At 38.2% G+C, this 7,174-nt stretch overlaps 1 non-coding gene across 1 annotated transcript; it reads right to left on the bottom strand.

Moving 5' to 3' along the window:
* Window positions 1-738: 738 nt before the first annotated feature.
* TRNAR-CCU (transfer RNA arginine (anticodon CCU)) lies at window positions 739-811 on the bottom strand. Its single transcript has one exon. It is a non-coding gene; the product is annotated as a tRNA-Arg (tRNA).
* Window positions 812-7,174: the final 6,363 nt, after the last annotated feature.

The raw sequence follows: 7,174 nt of genomic DNA, 5'->3' as shown, positions 1-7,174 counted from the left end.
ATTTCACAATATAATAGATTGCTAGAGTTTTGCATTTGTGGGGTCTAACACCCACCTCTAGATTGTGCAAATTTGAATTTACAATCCTAAACCATGAATGTGGAGTAACTTATTAGTATTATGCACATCAGATTGGGTAAACCTCGAAGTGAGACACATAAACCAAATAGAACATTGTGAATACAAAGGAAATGAATGATCATTACTTCAATCGCACTAGGAAGGGGTTGAACCTTCAGCCTTCTGGTTAGAAAATAGACACTCTATCGACTGAGCTACAAGTGCCTTGGCACCAAAAGAAAGGGTCAACTATCCTATGATTTTCTTTAAGTACTAATCAATGACTCTAAATTGGGGAATAAATAAGCAATGTATGTGAAATGCTTAGTTATAGCTTACAAATGAATCATCGTAATTAATTTTTGAGGACGTATTGAACATCTATACGACTCTCTAAATGCAAAATACCTCATTCATTTTGGTCACTCAGGACCCATCACACTAGGAGTTTTGCTTCTATGGTAAACCCTTAATGTATAATCCATTGCTAGAGTTTTACATTTGTTGGGTCCAAAGCCACCTCTAGTTTTGTGGAAATTTGAATTGACTATCCTAGACTATGAATGTGGAGTATCTTAGTAGTGTTAGACACCTAAGATTGGGTAAACCTCGATCCGCGACACATAAACCAAGTAGAACATTGTGAATACAAAGGAAATGAATGATCGTTGTTTCAATCGCACTAGGAAGGGGTCAAACCTTCAACCTTCTGCTTAGGAAACAAACGCTCTATCCATTGAGCTACAAGTGCCTGATCTTGGCACCAAAAGAAAGAATCTACTATCCTATGAATTTCTCAAATTACTAATCAATGACTCTAAATTGGGTAATAAATACATCGTAATTACCTTTTGAGGAATTATTGAACATCTATAGGACTCTCTTAATGCAAAATACGTCATTTATTTGGTCACTCAGGACCACCCATCACACTATGAGTTTTTCTTCCATTGTAAACCCTTAATGTATGATACATCATTAGAGTTTTGCATTTGTTGGGTTTGAAAGCCACCTCCAGTTTATGCAAATTTGAATTCACTATCCTAAACCAAGAATGTGGAGTATCTTAGTCGGCACATGAGATTGGGTAAACCTCGATCCTCGACACATAAACTAAATACAACATTTTGAATACAAAGGTAATGAATGGTTATTGATTGAGCACTAGGAAGGGGTCCAACCTTCAACCTTTCGCTGAGGAAACAGACGCTCTATCCACTTAACTACAAGTGCCAAATATTGGATTTAAAAGAAAGGGTCCACTATTCTATTAATTTTTCTAATTACTAACCAATGCCTCTGAATTGGCGAATATATAATTAATGTATGTGAAATGGCTAATTATAGCTCACAAATTAATCACCATAATCGACTTTTAAGGAAACACTAAACATTTATACTAGTCTCTATTTGCAAAATACCTCATTCCTTTTGGTCTCTTGGGACCCATCACAGTATAAGTTTTTGCTTGCATGGTAAATCCTTAATATTTTAATATGTCGCTAGAGTTTTGCATTTGTTGTGAGTAAACGTCGATTCCGCGACACATAAAGGAATATAAAGGAAATGAATGATCTTTGTTTCAATTGCACTAGGAAGGGGTCGAAGCTTCGACCTTCTGCTTAGGAAACAAACACTCTATCTACTAACCTACAAGTGCCAAATCTTTGCACCAAAAGAAAGAGTCGACTATCCTATGAATTTCTCTAATTCCTAAGTAATGACTCTGAATTGGGGAATAAATAATCAATGAATGTGAAATGCTTAGTTATAGCTCACAAATGAATCATCGTAATTAAATTTTGAGGATGTATTGAACATCTATAGGACTCTCAAAATGCTAAATACCTCATTCATTTTGGTCACTCAGGACCCATCACGCTATGAGTTTTTGCTTCCATGGTAAACAATTAATGTATAATACATCTCTCAGGACCCACAATCGATTTTTTAGGAAATACTAAACATCTATACTAGTCTCTAATTGCAAAATACCTCATTCCTTTTGGTCACTTGGGACCCACCATAGTATAAGTTTTTGTTTGCATTGTAAATCCTTAATATATAATACCTCGCTAGAGTTTTGCATTTGTTGGGTATGAAACCCACCTCTAGTTTGTGCAAATTTGAATTCACTATTCTAGACCATGAATTTGGAGTATCTTTTTTTTTTTTTTTCCCAAAAAACCACTACGTTGCATTAGTTAGCAAGTAGAATACAACAAAGTTTATCCAAATCCACAATGGGATCCACATATACAACTTGGAGAAACAACTCCAAAACCATCAACCGAAACATCAAAAAAACTCAACCGATCCTTAACTCAAGCAAAATTGAATTAAACCCTATTTTACCCTGACTCTACAACTCCCTGACGCACGTTTGTGTCAGCTATACATACATAAGTACAACCCATGTACAATATTGGGAGCCATCGGTGGAAACAACCACCTTGGTGCTTGGTAATTCCACTTAGGCCTCGATGAAGATTTCACTAGCATGGGGGAGCTACTCGATTTCAGCAAGAACTTTGACCTTGCCCTTTCTGCTTCTTCTGAATCCCCTTGAATCGAATCATACCGACCGCGCAACCAAGCCACAAGATCAAACCAGATATTTAACATCATCTCCCCACATGAGATCTTTTGCTGCTAAAAAATAACCTTACAACACCTGATCCAGATGTGCCAGGCTGTCAAACACGCCACCATAAGCCAAATCTCCTAAAAAATTTCAGAATTTGTGCCTGGTCTCACCCCATCACATTGGAACACGCTACCGCCCTGCACTATAAATCCATGTCCTTGTGGGTTTAACCGTTCACCCCATCTTTCCCCTTTTAAGGACAACCCTTGTATTGAGCCCCACACAACGTTCCCTTTCACACCACAGGCTGCCACGATTCGAAGGCTTCTACTCCAAATGCTAATCGCCTCTGTACAATTCCAAAAACAGTGAGACATTGATTCCAAAGCCTGTCCACATAACTTACAACTAGCCTCACCACCACGGGAGCTTAACCACTCGCCTACAGGTACCGCCTTGTGGATAAGAAGCCACCACCAAGCCTTAATTTTTCCTGGCATATCCAATGCCCATAGTCTCCTTCAAAACGACTTCAAATCGTTGTCTGAAATGCCTTTATCCTTCCAGCTGTTGTGAATCATTCCAGAATCCACGGTTTTGGAGCCAACGATTCGTCTTCCTAGCCTAGTATTGTATTCAAAAAACTTTTTCAAGTTTTTTGTTCCTGGTGTCTGCCACCAAACCTCCAATGGGTCCCACTCCAAATTATATAAGGGCTTGTTATCGTAAAGCCATATTTTACCATCATGATCCAGTGACTTAGGGTCTGGGTTCAATTGCCACCACTTACCCTCCAGCATTGCCACCCGCACTGCTATCCACCTACCATCAATTGTCAAAGAACTTAGGTTACCCCACAAACGATCCCCGCTAGTTGAGCACCTACCACGGATAAGTTGTGTGTCACCCTCACCTAAAAACCAGCCTGACTAAACTATCGCTTTGACAGTCAACTTATCCAATCCATCAACAACCCCATCTATCAGTTGGGTTACCTTCTCTAGTCTTCCAATAATCCTACAATTAACAGCCTAACCCGTCCGCCTCTTCATGTTGAAGACCTCCCAATCGTGTACCAACCGAATCCTGTACCCTAACATCTTCCCCCAAGGCAAGTACTTTTGTTGTCCAAGCATCTTACCATCTTCACTTCTAATCCTAGGGTTCCAAAACAACGGTTGTCATAGTTGTTCATCCAGTGTTTTCGGTTGCATTAAGACTAACCCTTCTCTTAAACTTGACCATGCCTTCATTATGGCGCGAACCACTCTATCCTCCATGCTAGCCGGTTCTTTCAACTTTAGAGCTGGGCTAAACAACCACCATGTATTTGCCTGCCAAGGACCACCATTCTTGGGACACCAAAGGTCAAGTCTATCCTAAGGAGCACCTTCCACAATTCTGGTCCGGGTTGCAAACTTCACACTAAAAGCTTACCAAGTAGAGCCTTACTTTGGTGAACCGGATCGACCAGTCCAAGTCCTCCCTCATTCTTTGTCTTAACTAAACAACCCCACACCACTTTAGTTGATGCCATTTCATTGTTTCTACCCGACCACAAGAAGCCTCTCACCATTGCCTTAATATTTTTTATGCAGGCTTTGTCTAACATCCAACATGCCACTAAATGCCACATGGTGGCCAGCAAAATATGGTTCACCACCACAACCCTACCAGCAAGGGAGAGCTTTACTGATGCCCACAACCAAAGCTTTTTTCTAATTTTGTCTTTGACTTACTCAAGCTATTGATTTTTAGGTGTTTCAACTCCCACAAAAAAACCCAAATACTTTATAGCCATGCCATTGGGGACCCATTTAAAATCAATGTTGGGACACCATAATGGTTGTGGGTTTGAACTTACCCATAATCCTCTACTTTTGTTCCAGTTAATTTTCCCCCCTGATGCATTACAAAACCAATCAATCCGTCCTTCCGCCTTCTGTAAATTAGCATCATTCCCTTGCAAGTAAAGCATAGTGTCTTTTGCATACTCAGATTCTAGCAACTCCTTACTCACATGTGGGATAGCTAAACCTCTTATTCCTACATCCGATCTGTTCAAAAAGAAAGAGAATGCCTTTGTAATAAATAAAAAAAGATAGGGGACCAACGGGCACCCCTGTCTAACAAACCTACATAATGGAATCGATGGGTCACAATGCCCTGTCACTAACACCCTACTCGAACTTCCTTTTGTAAAGGGCTAGTGCTGGAGTAAATTTTTTCTTGCATGGTAAATCCTTAATATATAATACATCGCTAGAGTTTTGCATTTGTTGGGTCTGAAACCCACCTCTAGTTTGTGCAAATTTGAATTCACTATCCTTGACCATGAATGTAGAGTATCTTATTAGTGTTATGCACTTAAGATTGGGTAAACCTTGATCTGCGATAGATAAACCAAATATAACATTGTGAATACAATGGAAATGAATGACCATTGTTTGAATCGCACTAGGAAGGGGTCGAACCTATAACCTTTTGCTTAGCAAATAGACGCTCTATCCGATGAGCTACAAGTCCCAAATCTTGGTTGTAAACGGAAGAGTCGACAATGCTTTCAATTTGTATAATTACTAATGAATGGCTCTACATTCGGGAATAGATAATCAATGTATGTGAAATGCTTAGTTATAGCTCACAAATCAATGATCGTAATTAATTTTTGAGGAAGTATTGAACATCTATAGGACTCTCTAAATGCAAAATACCTCATTCATTTTGGTCAATCAGGAGCAATCACACTATAAGTTTTTGCTTCCATGGTAAACCCTTAATGTATAATACATTCTTAGAGTTTTGCATTTTTTGGGTCTGAAAGCCATCTCTAATTTATGCAAATTTAAATTCACTATCCCAAACAAGGAATGTGGCGTATCTTAGTAGTGTTATGCACATGAGATTGGGTAAACCTCGATTCTCGACACATAAAATAAATCCAGCATTTTAAATACAAAGGTAATGAATGGTTATTGTTTGAATCGCACTAGGAAGGGGCCAACCTTCAGCCTTTCGCTTAGGAAACGGACGCTCTATCCACTTAACTACAAGTGGCAAATATTGGTTCTAAAAGAAAGCGTCCACTATTCTATTAATTTTTCTAATTACTAATCTATGCCTTTGAATCGGTGAATATATAATCAATGTATGTGACATGGCTAATTATATCTCACAAATTAATCACCGCAATCATTTTTTAGGAAATACTAAACATCTATACTAGTCTCTAATTGCAAAATACCTCATTCCATTTGGTCACTTGGGACCCATCATAGTATAAGTTTTTTCTTGCATGGGAAATCCTTAATATATAATACATCGCTAGAGTTTTGCATTTGTTGGGTCTGAAACTCACCTCTAGTTTGTGCAAATTTGAATTCACTATCCTAGACCATGAATGTGGAGTATCTTATTAGTGTTATGGACATAAGATTGGGTAAAGCTCGATCTGCGATAGATAATCCAAATAGAACATTGTGAATACAAAGGAAATGAATGATCATTGTTTCAATTGCACTAGGAAGGGGTCAAAGCTTAAACTTTCTGCTTAGGAAATAGACGCTCTATCCAATGAGCTACAAGTGCCAAATATTGGCTGTAAATGAAAGAGTCGACTATCCTTTGAATTGGGGAATAAATAATCAATGTATGCGACATGCTTAGTTATAGCTCACAAATGAATAATCGTAATTAATTTTTGAGGATGTATTGAACATGTATACGGCTCTGTAAATGCAAAATACCTCATTCATTTTGGTCACTCAGGACCCATCACACTATGAGTTTTTGCTTCCATGGTAAACCCTTAATGTATAATAAAACGTTAGACTTTTGCGTTTGTTGGGTCTGAAAACCATCTCTAGTTTATGCAAATTTGAATTCACTATCCTAGACCAAGAATGTGAAGTATCTTAGTAGTGTTATGCACATATGATTGGGTAAACCTCGATTTGCGACAGATAAACCAAGTACAACATTGTGAATACAAGGGAAATGATTGATCATCGTTTGAATCACACTAGGAAGGAGTCAAACCTTCGGCTATCTGCTTAGGAAACAGACGCTCGATCCAATAGGCTACAAGTGCTAGATCTTTGCACCAAAAGAAAGAGTCCAGTATCCTATGAGTTTCTCTAATAACTAATCAATGACTCTGAATTGGGGAATAAATAATGAATGTATGTGAAATACTTAGTTATAACTGACAAATGAATCACCGGAATCAATTTTTTGGGAGATACTGAACATCTATACTAGTCTCTAATTGCAAAATACCTCATTCCTTTTGGTCACTTCGAACCCATCATAGTATAAGTTTTTGCTTGCATTGTAAATCCTTAATATATAATACATCGCTAGAGTTTTGCATTTGTTGGGTCTGCAACCCACCTCTAGTTTGTGCAAATTTGAATTCACTATCCTAAACCATGAATTTGGAGTATCTTATTTGTATTATGCACATAAGATTGGGTAAACTTCGATTTGCGACAAATAAACCAAATACAACATTGTGAATACAAAGGA

The sequence above is a fragment of the Azolla caroliniana genome, unplaced genomic scaffold (genome assembly GCF_043228905.1).
Source record: "Azolla caroliniana isolate FFs.n. ecotype wild unplaced genomic scaffold, voAzoCaro1.0.p SCAF_18, whole genome shotgun sequence".
Lineage (NCBI taxonomy): Eukaryota > Viridiplantae > Streptophyta > Polypodiopsida > Salviniales > Salviniaceae > Azolla > Azolla caroliniana.
This window is presented reverse-complemented; position numbering and strand designations above follow the sequence as displayed.